This window comes from Talpa occidentalis, unplaced genomic scaffold (genome assembly GCF_014898055.3).
Source record: "Talpa occidentalis isolate TD23 unplaced genomic scaffold, MPIMG_talOcc4v2.1 talOcc4.4, whole genome shotgun sequence".
Lineage (NCBI taxonomy): Eukaryota > Metazoa > Chordata > Mammalia > Eulipotyphla > Talpidae > Talpa > Talpa occidentalis.
In genome coordinates this window covers 76,632,273-76,656,196 of record NW_023604295.1, presented here as the reverse complement: position 1 = coordinate 76,656,196, position 23,924 = coordinate 76,632,273, and the positions used below count along the sequence as shown (strand labels likewise).

General features: G+C 41.6%; 1 protein-coding gene across 4 annotated transcripts in view; it reads right to left on the bottom strand.

Moving 5' to 3' along the window:
• SLC7A14 (solute carrier family 7 member 14) overlaps positions 1-23,924 on the bottom strand; it is an 89,125-nt gene that overhangs the window by 52,437 nt on the left and 12,764 nt on the right. The window lies entirely within an intron of this gene.

Below are 23,924 nucleotides of genomic sequence, written 5' to 3'. Positions count from 1 at the left end.
TAGAGCAATTTTTTGCTTTCCAAGATTTGGTGGGCAGGTCAATTATTCGGGATGTTGCCATTGCCATGAAATTTTAAAATATGCGACATTCTTTAGATGAAAATTCTGGTTGTGATGATCTGAATCTAAAATCTAACTATTTTGGGCCTCCCTGGTGGTGCAAGGGGTTAAGCACTGCACTATGAAGCAACCCGCAGCCTCTGCAGCATGAGTTCGATCCCCAGCTGGCCAGGGAGCAACCCACATGGCGAGGCAGAACTCTCCTGTCTCTCCTGCTGCTCCCCTCAGCAGTGTATTTCAGTAGATCTGCCTGTTCTGTTCCCCACTCTGTCTCTGGTGAATCCTCTCACCCCCTGCATCTCTGGCCTGTGCCTCAGATCTTGTATGCATAAATAAATAAATTTTTAAAAAAATAAATAAAATCTAACTATTTTAAAGTCAGAAGTAAAAAAAAAATATCTGATGGTCTCACTACAGGGGAATATAGGGAAACTGAACAAAGTATCAAGGAAATAACAAAACTTGTAGACAGAGCATAGATCTGAGGCACACAGCAGGGGAGGGGTAGGGGAGGTGTCAAAACAGGCGAGGGAATAGCACAAGGAACTGTGGTGATGTCCCAGGTGATGTGGTGGTAGGAGAATTATGGGGAATGCACAAAAGGGGAGAAATCAAATATTGTACAGAAATGAACAATGTAAGAAAATAAAAAATAAATTAATAATAAAAATCTATTTTACAAATAAACACACAGGATTTTTTGGAATCGTTTAAATATACATGTGCATTGAATTTTCAGGAATGCAACTATAGGATAAATTGAAGGGCAGTGGTAATTTCTTTAGTTTGAAACTTAAGAGAAGTGTTTTTTTTTTTTTTTGATTGCTGAATAGCATTCCACTGTGAATATACACCACATCTTCTTGATCCATTTCTTATACAAGGGACTATGGTGATGGTGCACAGGTGAATTGGTGGTGGGAATTTTACAGGAACTACACCTGAGAGGAGAAAGCATGCAATGTGCAAGGAGGAAGAATGATGTAATATATATATATTAAATAAAAATTAAAAAAAATAGGGCCTCCCCTGGTGGTGCAGAAGTTGAGTGCTGGGCTGTGAAGCTGCTCACAGCCTCTGCAGCACCGGTTTGATCCCCAGCTGCCGGCGAGGGTCCCACATGGTGTGCAGACCTCTCCTGCTGTGTCCGCTGCTCCCCTCAGCAGTGTATTTTGTCAGTCTGCCTGTTCTGTTCCCCGCTCTGGCTCTGGTGAATTCTCTCACCCTGCAGCGCTTCTGAGTGTACCCAGTGCTTGTATAAATAAATAAATAAATCTTTAGGAGAAAAAACACCTTTAAAAAAATTTAAAAAAATAGGCGTGGCTCACCATTTCAGAAAAGCAAGATTCTAATGGCAGTGCTGCCCATCCCCCACATAGCACACCTGCCACTATATCTTGTGGCAATGATACTTCATATAGAGCAAGCACCTGACAACTCCCTCTGAGCTGCTCAAGAGTTTGCATGTGGCAATGTTTTACAGGCAGAAAGCTTAGCCATGAGTTTTGCTTCAAGATATTAATGAAGAGAGACAAGATATTTATTACAAGGAAAGAGGTATTGGGTCTGATGGGGTTGGTGATATTATGTTAGATGATTTCTAAAGTTTTGTCAAGTTAGAAATTGCAAAGATTATGAGACTACTTTTTGAAAACCAGAAAGTTTACAAAATTTTAAAACAATTTTTAAAGTAAAACTGAACACTGATTCCAAGTATTGTGCCCAGGAATTCACATTTACAATAAGTACCCTCCCATGCAATCTACTGATATTATTAATTAATACTACTTAGCACTTACTGTAACACTTATCTGCTTCTAAACGTTTTGCAAACACTACCTAATCAGGCGATTAGGTGAAATGTGGCAGTTTGGTTCACAGGGGTTGGGGGATAACCCCACTGTTTTAATTTCTTCCAAGACACGACAGGTTGCCACGTGCTGTATTTTAATTTTGCTGATGGTTTACATATCACAAAAGTTGGATAGCACCACTGTGTATTCCAGAGTCATTTAATAGCCTAGAATGTCAGCGTATTTTTGTTTAGATTTCCAGATTTGTGAGAAAATGTGTCACACGTATACTTGGAAGACTCTAAGAACAAAGACTTTGCTTGAGCTTTTATGGAGAAACTAATGTATACATTTATTTTATTTCAATATAGTCAGCATGTGTGGAACATCCATTATGCACCAGGTATAGCATCAAGTTTGGAGGTGCAAAAACATGGTCCTGTTCCCATGGAACAATGCATAGGGGAAAATTTGTTTATTTATTTTTATTTTTGGACAATATATGATTTCTTCCCTCAGGTGTGGCCACTGTGGTTCTCCCAATACCATAGCACCCACAGTCCACCAGCATAGTCCTTTGCCTTTTATTATCTTTCTTATTAGAAAGGAATAGCACATCTTTTAGAGAAAAATTAGACAATATAAATAATGAGAGACTAGACTATACAATGTTGATAAAACCACACTATTCCAGGGAGCAATAAAGGCTAAGTTATATGTTGAATTGTGCACCCCCCACCAATTTATTGAATTACTACCACCCCCCGCCCCCTGCCCTCAGACCTCAGACTGTGACCTTATTTGGAAGCAGAGTTGTTGTAGATGTAATTAGTTAAGATGAGTTCGTCCCGGGGTTAGATGGGCAGCTTATCCTATATGACTGTCCTTTTCAAAAGAGGAGGTTGGTACATTGAGATACATATGCTGGGAAAAGGAGATGTGAAAAAGAAGCAGAGATCAGGGTGCCAGGTCTATGGCCAATGAACCACCAGAGGCCAAGAGACAGAGGCCAGGCACAGACCCTTCCTTGCCACCCTGCCGGCACCTGATCTCAAATGTGCAGCCTCCAGAATGTGAGATGTTTTATGTGAAGTCACGCCCAGTGTGGTGTTCAAGCTGACCATGTGGCTTTCAGTGGGGAGGGGGAGGGATGGGGGGCAGATGGAGGAAGAGTACAGTGGTCTTTGGTGGAAGATAATAGGTCCTTCGGTGGAGGGAAGCACCCATTGTCCTTGGTGGGGAGCTATGGTGACCACAACTTGGAGGGTGGGGTGGGGATCCTATACTGTCAAAATATTGGCAAGGATGTAGAGCAAAAGTACTTCCAATAACAATGAATAAATTAAAAAAAATAGCTCTAGCATATGATCTAGCAATTCCACTCCTTGGTATCTATCTGTAGAAAACAAAACCACTAATTCAAAGGGATAGATGCCCTCTTTTGTTCAACGCAATACTGTTTACTGTAGGAATAAAAGTCACCCCATAGCACTCTTTTTACAGCAGTCCTAGTGCATGAATACAGGAGATACAGGAAATAAACCAGGTGATGAAGGAGCAAGCAACGTGGTCTCTGAGGTCAGAACATTGGCTCCCTAGTGACATAGGAGCTGTAGTGCCTGGTGTCAGGGAATTGTGTTCCTGCAAGAGTGGGATAAGTCCAGAGGGAGAGCTGGGCAGCCTGTATGGTACAGGGGAGGGGAAGGATTAGATTGCTGTGTTATAGCTGCGTGTGTGTTGACCAATTGAATCCTATGGCAAATTGGCTTTTACAGATGTTTGGAGGCTCCTCAAAAATGGATCTACCATGTGACCAGTGATTTCACTCCTAGGAATCTACCCAAATGGCACTATAATACTAATCCAAAAGGAAACCCACATTCCTGTTTATTGCAGCACTATTTACAATAGTCGAGATAAGGAAACAACCTAAATGCCCTAGAGCACATGAGTGGATTAAGATGTGATATAGACACAACGGAATACTACTCAACCATCAAAAGGGATAAACTCATGCTATTTGCATCAACATGGATGGAGCTGGAAGGGATTATGGGCAGCCAAATAAATCAGAAGGAGAAAACTAAATGTTGATGGTTTCACGAACATGCAGAATATAGAGAAACTGAAAATTTCTCTATAAAAGACAAAGGGTCAGAAAAAATACAAAGCTTGTAAGGTGACCATGGATCTAAGGCACACAGCAGGGGAGGGAGAAGGAGAGGAGTCAAAACAGGGGAGGGAAGAGCACAATGGAATATGGCGATGGGTCATGGGTGCTGTAGTGGTGGGAGAACTATGAGGACAACACATGAGGGGAGAAATCAAACATTATCCAAAAATTAACAATGTAGGAAAATAAATATAAAAAAAAAATAAAAACAGCAGCCAAAAAAGGAAAAAAAAAAAACCCCAAATTGGCTTTTACAGAGGAGGCAGTGAGGGCTAAGTCATGGAGCTCATAAGGTAGAACCAGCCCTTGGCCCTGGGGTGTCTGCTTGCAGAGCTCACCTCCTTGCTCCCAGCTTTCCTTCCTGAGAGGCAAAGGTGAGACAGCGGAGGCTCTTGCAGACCAAGAAGCTCAAGTTTGCCGTTTGTGCAGTGAGAAGCCATTGGAAGGTTTTGCTCAGGTGAGAGGTGCGATTTGATTTACACTTTTTTTATTTTTTATTGTGTTTATTTATTTTTTTAAATAATAAATTTTATTTTTATATTCCCCCATACAATTGCAAACCCCCCATTCTGACCCCAATCCCTCCCCTCCCGCCCCCACCCCCCAAAAAGTGTCTCTGGTTCATAGTTTTCGGTTGATTTTGATTTTCACTTTCTTATAGTTATTCATTTTCCTGGTCCCTTATTTAAGTTTTCTAGATTCCTGCTATGAGTGAGAACATCCGGTATTTTTCTTTTTCTTTTTGGCTTATTTCGCTGAGCATGATCCCTTCCAGTGCCATCCATGTTGCTGCAAATTGCATGTGTTTATCTTTTTTGAATGCTGAGTAATATTCCATGGTGTATATGTACCACATCTTCTTGATCCAGTCATCTATTTTTGGGCATTTGGGCTGTTTACTTTAAACGCTCATTGTTGCAACTGTGTGAAGTTGAAACATGAAGAATCGTGTCCTGAGGATAAGTTCATCCCAGAATGGAGGTGAAAAGGTGAGTGAGTGGTGGACTAGCTGCCCAGGGAGGCAGACAAGCAAACAGACAACTTGTGCCCAGGGCAGTTCTGCAGCCTTGGCATGGCCTGTACCCAAAGACTGTACCTGGAGGGAGGGGGACAAACTAGGAGGCCCACAGAGAGCCACAGGCACGTGTTTTGGAAATGAGGAGTGTGGTGGCCCCTGGCAGGCACAGTAACTGCAGGTGGCTTTGCCATCAGCATTTTGATGATGGTAAAGTGTTTTCAGATGCCAAAATCCCTTTCCAGGGGTTCTTCCTCTTGACTGCACAATGGAATCACCAAGGGATCTTTTAGAAATAGTGGTGTGTGGCCCCCACCCCAGAAATTCCAATTTAATTGGCCTGATGTATGGATTAGATTTAGGAATTCTGTAAAGCTCCACAGATGGTTCTGGCCAGTGAGGATTGGGGTCCACTGTCTTTTGCCCCACAAATGATTATGGTGATGATGGAAAACCAGACATGGACGATGATGGTGAATTTTCTGTGTCAGCCTGAATGGGTTGATAACAGATGATTGCTGGTAAATCATTATGTCCAGTGTGTCTGGAAGGGCATCTCTGGAAGAGACTAGCGTTTCAGTTAGCAAACTGGCTGCAGAAGGTCTTCTCCCCTGCTTGGCTGGGTGGCATCTGGATTTATCAGTTGAGGGCTGAATATAGCAGAGAGACAGAGGCATGGTGAATTTGCTTGTACTGAGACATCCATCTTCTGTCCTTGGGCTTTAGTCTTCTATTTCTTAAGCATTTGCCCTGTGATGGGGACTTAAACCATTTGTTCCTTCACCTCTCTCCTCAGGCCTTCCTGCTTCTCCAGCTTGCAGATGCTGATTGTGGGACTTTAGGCCACAGAATATGTGAGCCAATCCCTACATTAATCCTCCCCCGCCATCCGTACCTCTATATATCCTATTGCTTCTGTTTCTCTGGAGAACTGTAGCTAGCACATTATCACTTTGCTCATGTGATCATGTCTGACAGGCGCTTCCTGTTTCTCTTCCTGGGTCCGTGGGAAGCTGTCTTCTGCAGGCAATGACTGTGGTCTGAAGCTATCTTCTGTGACACTTGTCTTGAACGAGAAATTGTCACCAGAACATGGAGAAATGCATCAGCTTATTGGGTGTGTGTGTGTGACAGTTTCCATTTGATAGATAATTGGAAACTGGGGTGAAAACATAAGAGAACCAACTAGAACAAAAGTTGAGAGTGGCAAGAATTCCTTCTTGGCTCTCTTCCTTTTATGCAATTCCTCCGAGTGTTTGCTTTATTGATGAAAACAAGAGCTTGGGGGCATTTCCTTTCTTGGTAGGAAATTTACCGAAGAGAACAAAATGTACAAAAGAAAACACGCTTCTAAATGATATTGACAATATCCATATTCGTTACCCTCAGATTATGTTAATCAAAGATAGTTTTGGAAGCTCATTGCTGTTGTCTTTCCAAGATGAGCAATAAATGTGTGTTTGTGCTTTCTCTAGCACTCTAATTCAAGTTTCTCAAAATACTTCACAGCTATACCTAAGAGGGCTTGCAGGGCCTCCGGGAGAAGACAGTTATCATGTGGTGCCCTGGCGCGCTTCAGGGCTCGGTGGCTCCAAGTATAATGACAGTAAAAGCAGGTTTGTGTAAGGATGGAGGTAATTACGGTTTAGAAGTTCACTGAATAGGTAAGATTATAGAATTAGGCTAGAGTCCGACTTTGGAGGCGAGGAGAGGAAGGAAATGAGGGCTAGCAAAACCGTAAACAGCCCCAAATCATTCCTGATTTTGCAAATACACTAAGGGATCACAAAAATCCTTTCATGACATTCCCGGGGAGCACTTGCCCAGCTTTGTTGAAACATCTGGAGCAGCAGGGAGCACTGGCTGAGAGAAACAGCCCCCTCACCTGGCTGGACAGGTGTGACTGCTACGTAGGTCTCGCAATCAACATCTCCCGGCAAAGAGAGGACACAGAGCAAAAATGCCTCCTTGATGAGGAGTCATCAAGGAGTCCAAAGCAGTCTAATAAATAGACCGAGGCCCTCCCTGACTGTCTTTATCCCTTACTGCCAATGCCCTGGCCCATCCCCTCCACTTCTCTAGGCAGCTCTCCAAGAATGCTTTGCCTGCTGCATTGTCCTTACCCTGGTTTTTTCTCTCCTCAAACTCCCCCATGTTTCTTCTGACTACAGACTGTGCACCCTGACATTTTCACCCCAAGGGATTCATGCTTATCTTTGTCATGCTTAGAGAGAAGGGCTTTTTTATTTTAACATTTATCATTTTTTACATTTCTTAGACAATATTTTCTTCCCCCCACCCCCTCAGATTGAGTCCCATAGAATCTCCTTCCCCAAGGCACCCATGCACCATCACCACAGTCCCCTGTGCTCCTCCCTCCCTCCCACCCCTCTCCCTCCTCCTCCCCTGCAGTGTGTCTCTGGTTTATACTTGTCTGTTTTTGCTTTGTTATGTTTTGTACTGTTATTATTATTATTATTTATACTGATGTCTTATTTGGTTCCCCTATATTCCTGTTATAAGTGAAACCATCCGATATTTTTCTTTCTCCTTCTGGCTTATTTCACTGAGCGTAATTCCCTTTAGCTATATCCACATTGCTACGAATGGCATGAGTTTATCTTTTTTGATTGCTGAATAATCTTTGACAAAAGAGCAAAGAATATGCAATGGAACACGGACAGTTTGTTCAATAAATGGTGCTGGGAAAACTGGACCTCCGCATGCAAAAAAATGAAACCAGACCACTACCTCTCACCGTGCACAAAAATCAGCTCAAAATGGATAAAAGAACTGGACATAAGACCTGAAACCATAAAACATATAGAAGAAAATATAGGTAAAACACTACAGGACTTACATCTCAGAAATATCTTTAAAGACTCATCACCCAAAGCAGTGATAGTGAAGACAAAGATAAACACCTGGGATTACATCAAACTGAAAAGCTTCTGTACAGCCAAAGAGACATTAACCAAAACAGAGAGACACCCCACTGATTGGGAAAAAATCTTTGCACTCCAGTCAACTGAGAAGGGCTGTTGGTATCTAAAGGGGTGCCTCAGCAAATATGCTTGAGTCTTTTGGTGTTACACATTTCATTCTTTTAACACTTGATTTTTCTCCCCAAGATGTACACACACCCTCATTTGGCTAGGATGAGGTAGGATCATCTACAATTAGCCCCCAACTCCTGATCTTTCTGCCTGTGACTTACTGTGTCTCGTTCAACCAGTTTTTGTGGATTCTCTGCTGAGGTCCTTGCTTTTGTTAGTCTTTTTATTCTCTCCAAGCTGCAAGATGTGACTCTGTTTGCAACCAGCTGTGGATGTATGTGCCTGTCAGTCACTGTGACTGTACAGGGTATCCAGGTACAGCTCAGTTTGTGTGTATGACAGGGCCAGCCTCATTGAACAGAACCCCCTAGTAATTGAAATCCAAATCTGTGTCTTGGTAAATTTCTCCTGTTGTTCCCACTTTGGTTCTGTGTATCTATGCAGAGTAGGGCTAATCTGTTTACAGGAAACATCTTTAAATTTGAAGGTAACTAACATTCTCTTGGAGCCTTATCTTCCCCAGACTAAACATCTTCACTTTCTTCAGTGACCAACAGTGTCTTGTATGTTACAGTTTCTAGATCAATCACATTCTGATTTGCACTTCTTGGGCAGGCTGCAGTTTATCATGGTTGACATTTTGGGACTGTGGCAGAGTGATAAGGAAGATGTTTTTGATTTATTGGTGTGTGGGTGTCCAGAAAATTCACTCAGATGTGCAACTGGCAGAATACCTGATTTTCAGAGCGCTATTCTCCACAGTGACAACTTCGCAAACTGTTTGGTCAAAACTACTTCAAGTATTTTTAGATCACCTACCATTTTATTTAACATTGTGGAATCTCAGCCACAGCTGGCTTTGTTTTGCCTGTAATATCTTTTAAGGGGGAGTTTGACTCTCTGACAGTTGAGTAACCTGCACAAGAGGCCGTGCCAATTCAGTTTCCTTTTCAAAAGTTTGAAAGTTACTATTTATTTATTATTTCTAAAATGATTGAGAACATTAATCAGTTTTTGCAGCATTTGTTTGCAGTTACAAGCAACCCTCAATTTCAATGTTACAAACATAACTTTGATCTCTTGCTGTGACCCTACTTCTGACTGTAAATTGGCTTCTGCTCTTTTCATCAATCTGGAATGTGAATCCGCAAACGTCTTCTCATTCTGGAAGCATCTCAGGCTAAAGAGCCATTTCTACCTGACACACACTGTTGTCTTGTGGCCCAGGGTAAGACAAAGGACATAGGGGAATGGGCCATGCCCTGCTGCCTCTGTTTGGAACTGGTGTTTCCACAGACTTTGTTCTGGCTAAAGTGAGTCAAAAGAACAGGCCTAAACTTAACAGGGTAGCTTGGATACTTGCCCTATGAAAGCAGATGAGTCATATAATAAAGGGTGAAGTTGTACCCTTTTCTTTTAGAGGAGAATGTGGACAGCTGTGACAATAACTTAAGTCACACTGCTGAGCTGCTACTATGTACTAGGCAAAGCGACTGTATTTTTTTCTTTAGTTTTTTTTTTCTCTTCCTGAAATGGGCACCTGAGGTGTGAAAATAAAGAAATTCTGTTGTGTTCATTCTTGCGCTTCCACAATTTATGCTGTGAGGTGTAACTATCGATTTCCTTCAGTGACCAGCATAAATCCAAAATTGATCTATTTCTGACACCATGCAGAACAAAACAATACATCATTTCTTTAAAACCATGTATGAGGATAATTGGTATTTACCTTGTTTTGGGATAATATTTCTGCTTTAAAAAAAGTATCCTACTCTGCTTCCTTGTTTATCAGTGCTCCAGGGGTTGAGTATGTATTTATTTGGTAGAAACTGTCATGAAAACACTCTCAAGAAAATGTCTGGCATCTACTTCATGGGATAAGTGAGAAGCTCATTCTGAGATCTGGTTATTTAGCACAAGATACCCGTGTTCTTCTGGAACACCCCAGCTTGGGAGGATATCACAGTCTGATATCACCTTCCATTCTGTTCGCCCACTGATCCCAGTTGGGTTTCTGGTCTCTGTGGTATCACGTGTTATTCATTGTACATATAATCATATGAACAAAGCCAGAGTGCAGGAAAAGAAGAACTCCACTAGACAGACATTACTGGGAGACCTTTCTTCCCGAAGGGACACATCACGCAATAAAATTAGTTATCCTTCCTGACCACTGCTAAAGATTTAAGAAATTACATTAAATTAATCATTGCCAAAAGCATTTAATGAATTCTTACAATGCATTTAGATTAATGGTAGCTGTTATGGTCATAAAAGAAATTCCTATAAGATACAGACCATCAGGAATTTAGACACAAGACAAGTCCAGTGGGGTGTGGGTGAGATCTGTTTGTCTTTCCTATAAGCTGTGCCAGTTTTCTGACCAGCATGGGGTACATTAAAGGCTCCTTTGTCTTTTGATTGGCATGATCAATGAGAGGTACCTGCAGGCAGTTGGGAGGATGGAGGATGGCTAGGGGCCTTTCTGCAGCTTCTCCCTGCCAGTCACAGTGGGTTGACCATGTCCATCCATTAAAGAATCTGGCTCTTGCCAGGTGGCCTCCCCATGTACAGTGCTCTCTCTCTTACCTGGTAACTCTTCTCTCCTTTCGTCCTGTTAGCCACAGGCTGCTACCCATAGCTCTAATCCCCAGAACTGAACTTTACCTTGGGGTGATCTACCTGCTGCCAGCATTTCTATATTCTTTTCAAAATCATTACACAAAATATCAGATTTGAGTGTCATCTGCTTCATGCTGAGACCCTGACTGATCCAGGGGGATATCTTGGGGCCTGAGAAATACAGTTTAATCAGTATAATCAACTGCACTGTGTCTTTAGAGATACTGGGTTTGAAATCAGGTCACTGAGGCCAGAATTCTGCTATGTGAACGTGACTGAGTTTCAAGATCTCTGAGCCACAATTTTCTCACCTGAAAGATAAAAGTCATCACAGTTACCCCCATAGAGTTGCTATGAGGGCACCATAACTGTGAAAGCAGTTTGGAAACTACAAAGCTGTCTTTCAGCACTGGCATTGAAATAGTAACCTGTGCCTCAAAAAATGTCTGAGACATGGTGAGAAATTGGGTAATTAATAAAAATAGACAAAAACCTGTTTGCCTTGCTTCTCATACCTAAGTGGGATAGTGAGCCATTAAAGGTTTGAAAACCTTTGAACAAGAAGGTTGATATGACAGGACTTTTCTTTTCCTGACTCACATTTGGCTAGTCAGAAAAATTAATTTGCTATAACATATTTCCCAAGAATTCCAGTTACTTAGAGTTCAATTGTATACAAAAATTATTGAGAAACATGATGAGCCCATAGGATATTTCCAAAATCACATGCAGATATTTCAAGTTTCTCTGTGAGAAACAACAAATTTTGGCAGTAGTGCAGAGAGAAAAGAATCCTCATGCACTGCTGGTGGGAATGCAGACTGGTCCCGCCCCTGTAGAAAACAGTATGGAGTTTCCTCCAAATATTAAAACTAGATCTATCATATGATCTAGCAATTTCACTTCTAGATATCTATCTGAAGAACATAAAAACACTAATCTGAACACTGAGACTCCTATGTTCATTGTAGCACTATTTACAATAATTACATTATGGAAACAATTTAAGTGACCAATGACAGATGAGTGGATAAGGAAGATGTGGTATATGTAAACAAAGGAATAATACTCAATAGTGAAAAAAAAAAAGATGAGATCTTGCCAGTTATGACAATGCAGATGCAACTGGAGGGGATTATGCTAACTGAAACAAATCAGAAGGAAAAAGATAAATACTGAATGATCTCACTTATATGTGGAACTCTAAGAAAGAAAATAAAGGAGCAGACAAAATTAAACAAACAAACAAACAAAAAAAACACTCTAGAAGTCTAACTGCAAAATTGAGACTACTGGAGGAGGAGGATATATTTTTATATGGGCCTGTATTGCTATGAATTTCCTATAAAGTACTGCTTTTAAAGCATTTTGCAAAGTCTGGTAGCTTGTCTCTCCATTTTCATTAGTCTCTAGATACTTTTTTTTTTTTTTAAGATTTATTTATTTATTTATACAAGCACTGGGTACAGTCAGAAGCACGGGAGGGTGAGAGAATTCACCAGAGCCAGAGCTGGGAGCAGAACAGGCAGACTGATGAAGTGCACTGCTGAGGCGAGCAGTGAGCGTGGCAGGATAGGTCTGTTGCGCCATGTGGGACCCTCGCCCGCAGCTGGGGATCGAACCGAACCGGCACTGCAGAGGCTGTGGGCAGCTTTGCAACCCAGGGCTCAACCGCTGTGCTACCGGGTAGGCCCTCTAGATACTTTTTTATCTTTTCTTTGACTTCTTCATTGACCTAAGCATTGTTCAAAAGCATTCTGTTTAGTTTCCACATAGTTTGCTTTGCTCCAGGATTTCCTTTATGGTTAATTTCTAGCTTTATAGCATTGTGCTCTGTGAAGATGCTTGATATAATTTCAATTTTTGTATATTTTTGAGGCTTGTTTTATGTCCTAGTATTTGATCTATTCATGAAAACTTCCAGAAATAATAAATGAATGCACAAAGTGGCAGGATACAAAATCAATAGACAAAAATCAGTGACATTTCCTTATGTAAACAATGTATCAGAAGAAAAGGGAATGAAGGAATACAGTTCCATTTACAATCATGCCAGAAAGAATGAAATACCTGGAAATAAACCTGACAAAGGAGGTGAATCACTTGTACAATGAAAACTATAAAACTCTATTAAAGGAAGTAAAAGACACAAAAAAATGGAAAGATATTCCATGCTCAGGACTGGAAGGATTAACATCATTAAATGGTTACATTACCCAGAGCAATTTAAAGATTTAATGCAATACCTATCAAAATATCAATGACTTTTTAAAGGAAATAGAAAAAACAATTATCAAATTCATATGGAACCACAAAAGACCCCAAATAGCTAAAACAATTTTGAAAGAAAGGAAGAAAAATGGAAGCATTACACTTCCTGATATCAAACAATAGCACACAGCAATAGTAATCAAAACAGTATTGTTCTGGAACCAAAACAGAAGCTCAGACCAATGGAACAAAATTGAAAGCCAGGGATAAATATATATATAAATATGGATGGTTAATTTTTTTTATTATTTTATTTTATTTTATTTTTTCCAGAACTAGATATTTTTTAATTTTTAATTTTTTTATTATTTAAATTTTATTTTTATATTCCCCTTACAATTACAACCCCCCTTTTTTTTTTTTGGGTGTATTTAATTTTTTTATTTAATTTTTTTTATTTTATACATTTTTTTATAATAAATTTTATTTTTATATTCCCCATACAATTGCAACCCCCTTATTTTGATCCCAATCCTTCCCCTCCCGCCCCCTACCCCCTATGGAGTGTCTCTGGTTCATAGTTTTTTGTTGATTTTGATTTTCACTTTCTTATAGTTATTCATTTTCCTGGTCCCTTATTTAAGTTCTCTAGATTCCTGCTATGAGTGAGACCATCCGGTATTTTTCTTTTTCTTTCTGGCTTATTTCGCTGAGCATGATCCCTTCCAGCGCCATCCATGTTGCTGCAAATTGCATGTGTTTATCTTTTTTGAATGCTGAGTAATATTCCATGGTGTATATGTACCACATCTTCTTGATAGAGTCATCTATTTTTGGGCATTTGGACAACCCCCTTATTTTATATGAAAAAATGTTCAACATCACTTGTAATCAGGGAAATGCAAATCAAAACTACCATAAGATACCATCTTACACCAGTGAGAATGGCACATATTAAAAAAACTAGCAACAACAAATGTTGGCGAGGTTATGGAGAAAAAGGAACTCTCCTGCACTGCTGGTGGGAGTGCAAACTGGTCCAACCACTATGGAATGTTGTGTGGAGATTTTGTGACCTACTAAATATAGAGCTTCCATATGATCCAGCAATTCCACTCCTAGTTTTTACCCAAAGGACACAGAAACATCAATTCCAAAGAGCACCTGCCCGCCTATGTTTATAGCAGCACTATTTACAATAGCTAAGCTATGGAAACAACCCAAATGCCCCAAAATAGATGACTGGATCAAGAAGATGTGGTACATATACACCATGGAATGTTACTCAGCATTCAAAAAAGATAAACAACATGCAGTTTGCAGCAACATAGATGGAGCTGGAAGGGATCATGCTCAGCGAAATAAGCCAGAAAGAAAAAGAAAAATACCGGATGGTCTCACTCATAGCAGGAATCTAGAAAACTTAAATAAGAGACCAGGAAAAAGAATAACTGTAAGAAAGAAAATATCAAAATCAACAAACAACTATGAACCAAAGGAGGGCTTGGATGGTTAATTTTTGACAAAGGAATTAAGACCACACAGTAGAAAAAAGATGTCTTTTAAATAAATTGTGTTTGGAAACATGGATAGCCATATGCAAAAAAAAAAAAAAAAAAAAAAAGCAAGACCCATATTTAGCACCATACATGAAAATTCACTCAAAATGGATTAATGACTTGGCCATAGGAACTGAAACCAAAAAGTACTTGAAAGAAAATATAGGGGACACTCTTTTGACATCTACCACAAGGATGTATTTGGGAATACAACCTCAGCAGTAAGGGAAGAAAAATAAAAATAAACAAGCAGGACTATATCAAAAGCTTTTGCACTTCAAAAGAAACCATCACAAAACCAAAAAGGCAGCCTACGAAATGGGCAAAAATATTTGCATACCATACATCTAACAAGGGAGTCTCTTCAAAATTTACAAAGTACTTACACAATCCAATGACAAAGAAACAAATGACCCAATTAAAAAATGGGCAAGGAACCTCAATAGACATTTCTTTAAAGAAGATATTCAGATGGCCTATAAACATAAGAAAAATTGTTCATCATCTCTATGACATGCAAATCAAAGCCTTCAACAGATGAATGGATAGAGAAACTGTGGAGAATATATTTGATGGAATATTACACAGCTATGAAGAAAGATGAGGTGGTGGCCCTTGGTGCAAAATGGATGGAACTTGAGGTGATTATGTTGAATGAAATTAGCCAAAAAGTGAAAGACAGAAATTGGATGGTTTCACTCATCTGTAGAATATAAATACCAAAAACCCAACAATTACATGCAAACAATAATAGAAGAAATAAAAATTTAAACTCAGCAAACAACAGCAACAACAACAAAATAATGACCCCCAGAGAGAATAGGGGAAAGGGTACATGGAAGCAGATGAGTTATGGGTATGGCATCTTTTCTCCTCTTTGATCTCTGCTTCTCTATTATAAGGAGTGTGGTGGTTCCTTCAAGTTTTTTGTTTTTTTTTTTAAAGATTTATTTTATGCATTTATGCATATAAGAACTGGGGTGTAGGACAGAGGTGGGGGGTGAGAGGATTAACCAGAGACAGAGTGGGGGGCAGAACAGGTGTATCTACTGCTGAGGGGAGCAGCGGGTGAGACAGGAGAGATCTGCTGTGCCATGAGGGTAGCTCCCCGACCTGGAATCGAAGCTGTGCTGCAGTGGCTGCTGATAGCTTCGTAGTGTTGAGACTTAACCCCTTGCACCACCATGGAGGCCCAGTTCCTTCAAGTTTTGATAATGCCTGCTTTATGCAATACAACAAAAAAAAAAATGGGCAGAATCCAAATTTTATTGATACAGGTTATTATACATGCTGCACGAACTTTCAGTTCTCAGCAAAGTCCAACTCTGTGCCCCCAGCCTTGCCCTATGCTTGGTCTGCACTGTTCACAACACATACCATCTGCTTGGTTGGCACAGAGCACTTAGTAAATGCCTGACACTGTGTGTGGGAGATGCAGAGCCTGAAAGAGGAAGAGATTGTCCTGCTTTCCAGGAGCTCCCGTGCAGCAGGGAAGACAGGGAAGTGGCCTGCCTGCTCTTTGACCACAGTGATTTCCTTTCTTAGCTTTTCTTTTTGCCATTTTTCTCATCTTTCCCCACCCCCAAGTTTTCCACATTTTCATGTTCTTTTGGAATACAGCTATTTGTCATTAAATGTATGACAACCACGTGTGCCTCCTTTTCTTTGATTTCCGATGGGGTTCTCAACTCAGCATATTCTTAAATTACCTTCTGTAGATACACACCTGAGGGCTTAGATATCCTCAAAACTCTTCACTAGTTTGTACTGCAAAGAAAGTGAAAAGCAAACTCCTTACAATGGCCTACAAGGTCCTAAACAATGGTGTCTGCTTCATTTTCCTGTTCATTTCCTGACCCACGCCCTTGTGGTCCAGCCACCCTGACCTCCCTCAATTCTTGAAATACACTCAACTCTTGTAATTTCAGGGCCTTTGTCCTTGTTTCCTGGAATCTCTTGTCCCAGGTCATTGTACAGCTGTCTCCTCATGATTCTAGTTTCAGTTGCAATGTCAGGAGAGGGAGGCCCTCCCAGACTACCTGAGCTAAAAGTAGCTCTGGTCTGTTGTACATTCCCTCATGTTCTTCGTGCTCTCTGACTTGGTTTGTTTACGGTTTCATTGTCTGTGTTCTCCCTCTAGACTGTAAACCTCTTTAAGGTAGAAATTTTGTCTGTTTCATTCTTTTGCTGAATTCCCAGTTACCAGAGCAAAGACTGGGACACAGTAAGTAATCAACAATATTTGTAGATTAAGCTTCTGTTGGGAGAACAGCATGTCCTGAATAAACTCCATCCACAAATGGTTTATGGATTCTACCCCCACCTCCATGCCAAAGGAGGCATAGAGGATTTTAAATCCCATCATGCCATGAAACTGTCATGACACTTGACTTTTTTTTTTTTTGTGGGATCCTCGCCATCGACCAAGGAATGAACCAGCACTGCAGAGGCTGCCGGCAGCTTCACAGCCCAGCGCTCAACCGCTGCGCCACCAGGGGAGACCCGGCTTCTTTTTTTAAGATTTATTTATGCATACAAGAACTGGGGTGTAGGCCAGAGGTGTAGGGCGGGTTGGGGGTGGGGTTATGTGTGAAAGGATTCACCAGAGACAGAGTGGGGGACAAAACAGGTAGATCTACTGAAATACACTGCTGAGGGGAGCAGTGGGCAAGACAGGAGAGGTCTGCTGTGCCATGAGGGTAGCTCCCTGGCCAGCTGTGGATAGCTTCACAGTGCTGTGCTTAACCCTTTGTGCCACCAGGGAGGCCCGACACTTGACTTCTTAAAGGGAGAATTGCTGGGAACAAGGGTGTGGTTAAGCAGCCATGCTGGGTATAAAACCAAGCACATGTGGGCCTGCGGGCTTGGTTTTGCCTGCCTTCAGCTTGCACCCTGGTTCTCAGCTCAGATAGTGTTACTGTAGGATATATTGACCGTTAATTTCTCTCTTTCTCTCTTCCCCTCTCCTTGTTTCCCTTGTAAACAAATCTTTCATTAACCTTTCTCTGTGTGTCTGCCCTGGGGTCCTGTCCCAACTTTTTTACTAAGTCCTGGGGTGAGGACTCACACCTACGCCATCCCATTTCCCTTTGGGGTTGCCTGTAACAGCTTCTCTACAGCACCAAAAAGAGTATTAGGCACAAAGCATTTCTTGATAAAAGATAGCTTGTACAATAGCAGTTTGTAATAATCCCTTCTATCTTGAGACACCTTTTGCAATGTAAGATGACCTTTTTTTTGTTGTTGATTAATTTGTGCATAAAAATCACAGAATCATAAAACTTTAGATATCTCTGGTCTAAGTCTCATATTTTACAGATGAGAAAATTCTCTTTTCATTAAATGCCTTCACAGATTCCTTGGAGAAACTAAATTATCTATAAGTAAGCATATCTAATTTTAAATCATCCCTATATATTTTTATTAATTTATCTTCACTATACCAAGGGAAGACTGGTTTAAGATCCATAGTATTATAATATTAAAATCTTTAATATTAAAATATTAAACTCTAGTCAAGGTTTGAGTTGTGCTTTTTGATGTAGAGGTTCTGTTTAACTCCTTGGAGACCTCAGACAACCCTTTACTTGATCAGAACAGTAACAACCTTCTCAATCATAGAGCATGCACCTTAGAAAAGAGGGTATATATTTTTAGAAAAGAGTTGAGCTCTTTTGACAACTTGGGAATTTAACACAGTTTTGAAAATTGAAGATCTGCTTTGCCTTGTGGGTACCCTGTTCCTTCCTTGCTTCTGAGTCTACTTTGAGGACACGCCTGTGCAGGGCTTGTGAGTCTGTGGGCCCTCGGGGTACACTCCAGCTTTACAGCCCAGAAGAATTTTCCTCTAGAGGCAGGTTTCTTTCCTGACTATCATCATATCTTTTTATCAGGAGATCTGAAAGATAGGTGATAGGTGAGCATATTTTAATAACAACAGCCCTAATTCATAGAGGAATGTCAAATTTCATATGGAAACTTTTAAATGAATTTCCTACCTACTAGCTATTTGACTGAAAAATGCATGCTTTCAAGCTGTCGAGTACAAATTTTTCCAGACTGAAAATTCTTTTTTTTTTTTTGCTTTGCGTTTTTTTAAAAAAACTTTAATTTCATATTTTTTTTATATCATTTTTCATTTTTGCACAATGTATGCATTTTCATCTTGGTTATAGTCCCCATACAATTCCCACCACCCTTGTTTTTATCCTACTCCCTTCCCCCACTCCCCTGTAGTGTGTCTCTGGTTTATAGTTGCTTGTTGATTTTGATTTTTACTTTATTATAATTAGTCTTTTTCCTGGTCCCTTATTTAGGTTTTCTAAATTCCTGCTATGAGTGAGACCACTGCTGGTGGGAGTGCAAACTGGTCCAACCACTATGGAGAGCTGTGTGGATTCCTCAACCTGCTAAAGATGGAGCTGCCATATGATCCAGCAATTCCACTCCTAGGTATTTACCCAAAGGACACAGAAACATCAGACTGCAAATTCTTAAGTTCAAATGTATTCCTCAGAGATTATAGTAAGGAGCAACTGTAAATGTAAATATAGATATTCAATAATATGGACTACCATGTCTATTATCACAAAATGCCAAATTTTTGCTAATTAACATGGCAAAGATTAAGAAAAGAAACATATTCATGGCTAAAGAGGGGCCAAAAAATTGATATTTCCATATACTGATGCTATGAGTGAAAACTGACATGAATGTTTTTGGAAAATAAATCTATCATATGGAAATAATCAGGTGCAGAAAAAAGGTTCTTATCAAAGTTATCCATTGCAATATGATTTATAGTCTTAAAAATTGGAGATAACCTAAATGTCCAAAAACAGGGGTAGAGTTATATGAATTATGAGGCTTTCAAAGAGTAAAACATTAAGCAACTAATAAAATATTGTTCTAAAATAATATTTAATGACAAAATTAATCAGCATATATTTATTACAGGAAAAGAACCATGGAAACATGCATAGAGTATGACCCAATGTCATTCTCTCCTCTCAAGATAGTGTGCTGAGGGCCTCCCTGGTGGCGCAAGGGGTTAAGCACAACACTATTAAGCTATCTGCAGCCTCTACAGCATGAGTTTGATCCCCAGCCTGCCAGAGAGCTACCCACATGGTGCAGCAGACCTCTCCTGTCTCACCTACTGCTCCCCTCAGCACTGTATTTCAGTCAGTCTGCCTATTCTGCACTCTACTCTGTTTTTGGTGAATCTTCTCACACCCCCCCCCCATACCTCTGGCCTATACCCCAGTTCTTGTATGCATAAATAAATTAATCTTAAAAAAAAGACAGTGTGCTGAGAGGTTAAAAGTAGAGTAGTGGGATTAGGAATGGTTTCTATTTTCATCTTTTCTTTGGTCAGAATGTGTTTCTTTAAAATCAGAAAAAAATTTACTTAGAAACCAGAAGAACATCTAGAAGATCCCAGAATAATGAGGATGTTCCTGCCCTTGGCAAGGAAAAAATATGCTCTGCTTTTAGTCAGGCTTTTGTGCATCTCCATGATGGGAAACTCTTGTAGGAGACTCTTTCCCCATGGGATTAGATTAACTTTTTCACTTTGGAGATAGCATTTTCAGGCCCATAGAAAGCTCCAGCTTGGTTACAGAGTCAGCCTTCCTTAGTAGAGCGGAGTCACCAACAGCCTGCAGGTTGGATTCTCCCAGTTAGCAACACAAAGCTCAGCCAGCATTTCTGTTGGGAAAAATCTGTCCCTGAAGCAAATCCCTCATCCCAGAGGACTTGGATTTCTTATATTATAGCTTGGTTTTTCTGTCTTTCCATATTGACCATCTCTCACAGGTAGCAATTCTGATAACTTCATGGTCTGCTCTAAGAATTCTAATTATTCTTAGCAGGTTCATTTCACAGAACAAATAAGTAAAGCCAACCCTCCTCCCCCAACACCATGTCTGCCAGAGGTGTTGTGCTTTCACTGTTGTCCTCCAGGCTGTCTCTGCTTCAATCATACCAGTCATCAGCCCTCTCCATTTTGCCTTCTTGCTGGCCTTCAAAACTGCTCTTGCAGAGGTTATCAGTGGCTTCTATGTTGCAAAATCCAAAGAATATATTTCAGCAGTGGGCACCCACAGCCGGGGCAGACTGGGCACGTAGGGGAGTGCATCTCTACATCGCCATTTTAGAACAGGAACCTTTCTTCAATAAAGACTGCTTGAAACTGGCAGAAGGCTCTGGCGGAGCCAGAGGTAAGCTGGGATGTTTGCTCATGCCAGGCCCCTTCTGGCCAGCAGTCCGAGCCCAGAGGGGGAGCAGCACCCAAGGCCTGGGCAGACCGGGCGTGAGGGGAGTATGTCTCTGCATCGCCATTTTAGAACAGGGACCTTTCTTCAATAAAGACTGCTTGAAACTGGCAGAAGGCTCTCCGCAGAGCCAGAGGGAGAAGGTTCCCTGCACAGTCAGAGGTGAGCTGAAGGCCCTCACAAGACTGGTCCCGCCTGGCAGGAAGTCAGAGCCCAGAGGGAGATCCAGTGATTTGGAACCCAGAGTGCAATCCAGCTGCCCCACCTCCAGGGAAGTTTGTAAGACTTAAAGACAAACCATTGTAATTATGCACAGAAGGAGGATATATTCTGTAACAGCGACCATTAACATACTCAAAGTACCACTGCCTCACTAGACTTCTGGCATAACAGTATTTGACTCATTTGGACCACCAGTTTCCGAAACCCCACAAAAAGCACACCAAAAAGATGTCGGCAGGTCCAGCAACACAGTGTCCCAACGCATACGGCAAACTAGAAAACAGGCAGCAGGGAGAAGAAAAACTACATGCAACCTAGCAACTCCTCAGGAAAAAAACACACCACAAAAAGAAAACCACCTACCAGATTGCAATGACAGTGACTTGGAAGAACTTCTGAGCCTTCCAGAAAGAGAATCTAAAATTGCCATGATTAAAAATCTGAAGAAAGTAAAAAATGACATTGGAAAAATAATTAACGGTCAGAAGAATGAAATTGAGTCCCAGAATCAATGGAGGTGCTAAAGAACTCTGGGAAAAGCAATGAAAGCAGAATAGATGAAATGGAAGAATGAATAAGTACTCTTGAAGACACAGAACTAAAAAGAACCAAAACAAGAAAAGGAAAGAGAAGTACGAAGGAAAAAGACTGAAGAAAGACTTCGGAAACTATCTGACTCCATGAGGAAAGGAAATATAAGAGTTATAGGAATCCCAGAAGGAGAGGAGAGAGACGTAGGAACAGAGAAAATATTCGAGGAAATAATTGAAGAGAACTTCCCAAACATAAAGGAGCTGAAAATAGACATACAAGAAGCAAGAAGAACACCAAACTTCCATGATGAAAGGAAAAATACAGCAAGACACATAATAATAAAGCTCCAAAATCCAAGACAAGGAAAAATATATGAAGCTGACAAGAGGGAAGAAACAGATAACATTCAAAGGAAAACCAATCAGACTGACATCAGACTTCTCTGAAGAAACACTACGGGCAAGGAGAGAGTGGAGGGACATAGTCAACAGGCTCCAAGACAACAAATGCCAACCAAGAATACTCTAACCCGCAAAGCTTTCCTTCCTCTATGAAGAAAGAGTAAGGACCTTCCCAGACAAACAGAAGCTCTGGAATTTCATTATGACTAAACCCCCACTCCAAAAAATACTACAAGGAGTCCTAAAGCCAGAACCTCAGGGACAAATAACAACGAAAGAAGGCCAAAAAAAAAAGTTATTAAAAGAATAAATAGGGGGGGCGGAGCAACATGGCGGCGAGGAGACACTGCGAGTAAGATCTCCCATTAAAAAAAGTTAATAGGGAGGAAAAGCGGCAGGTCCCAGTGAGAACTGGGACACGGAAGATAAACGGGGTGACGCCAGCGAACTGCCCGAAGAAGAAAAGTGGCCATAAAAGAGGACTAGAAGGAGGGAAGCGCAAACCCCTGCTCCCTCCCCCGCCCACAGAGCGGCACTCTCCGACCGGCAGAGAGGAGGAAACAACAAACCAAAACGCCCAACAAGAACAAACGACGCAGCAAGCGGGACTGTGAGTGGAAAGGAACTATTGCAGCCACCACACCCCGTGAACGGGAGCTGAGGCGAACCCTGCAGGATTCGCCGCTCGCGGTGAGGCGAACGGCTCCTGGCGCCATTAGAGAAGAACAAAGACCCCGGGAGACGCGCACACAGCCGGGCTGCCGGTAAGCTGGTGCGGAAACGCGGCGCGCTCGGGGAGCTTGAAAAGCAAGTGCAGACCTGGATCGCGGCTGCCCAGGTCCCCGCGCCTGAGACCTAGGCTTGCGGGGAGACGACCTAGGCTTGCGGGGAGACGCACGGAGGTCCTCACTGAGGTGAAGGTCCCTCACTGAGTGAGCAGGAACCAGGCGCCCAGGCACGGGAGCTGTGCAAAAGGCGCCATTCCCGCGCCACTGAACTGGGCTACAGCCCGCATCCTGGAACCTGAGGCTTTGAACTGAGACCCGGGCATGAAAATTCGGGGCGTGGGTTCTCCACGACGGTGGGGCACAAGGCAGACCACAGCACCCCAAGCTGTTGAGGGTGTACCCTACCATTCCCGCTCTGTTCTCTGTCCCATGGGGTGGGGGAGCGCGAAAACAGCCCCCCAAGGACAATAGGAGAGATCTCTGGCGCCACCTAGCGACCAGGAAAAAAAAAAGTCACTAACACCCTATAAAACAGGACATTTCTTAAGACTGCTTGAAAGGGCAGAAGGTTTCTGGAGGACCCAGTGGCCAGCCGGGAAGTTATTCCACGCCAGGCCCCTTCCAACCAGCAGTCTGAGCCCACAGAGGGAGCAGGCACCCACGTCCGGGGCAGACCGGCGTGCGCAGAAGAGTGTTGCCTGAAACGGAGGCGCAGGGACTGCATCCCGCTTCGCCATTTGAGAACAGGGACATTTCTTCAGTAAAAAACTGCCTAAAACCAGCAAAAGCTCCCCCAGAAGACAGAGATGGCTCCTGTAAGAGCCAAGGGAGCGGAGAGAAGTTCACCCAGATGTCAGTCAGTCCGAGCAACACAGTGTCCCAACGCATACGACAAATTAGAAAACAGACAGTAGGGAGTAGAAGAACCACACGCAACCTAAAAACTCCTCAGGGAAAGAAAGCACACCACAAAAAGAAGAACCACTCCCCAGATTGCAACGACAGCCAACTTGGAAGAACTTCTGAGCCTTCCAGAAAGAGAATTTAAAATTGCCATGATTAAAAAAGTGATAGATCAGAAGAAGAAATTGAGTCCCTAAAGAGGGAAGTAAGAGAAAGCAGGAGATCAAAGAATTAATGGAGGAACTAAAGAACTCTGGGAAAAGCAATGAAAGCAGAAATAGATGAAATGGAAGAACGATAAGTAATCTTGAAGACACAGAAATAAAAAGAACCAAAACAGAAAAAGGAAAGAGAAGTACGAAGGAAAAAGAA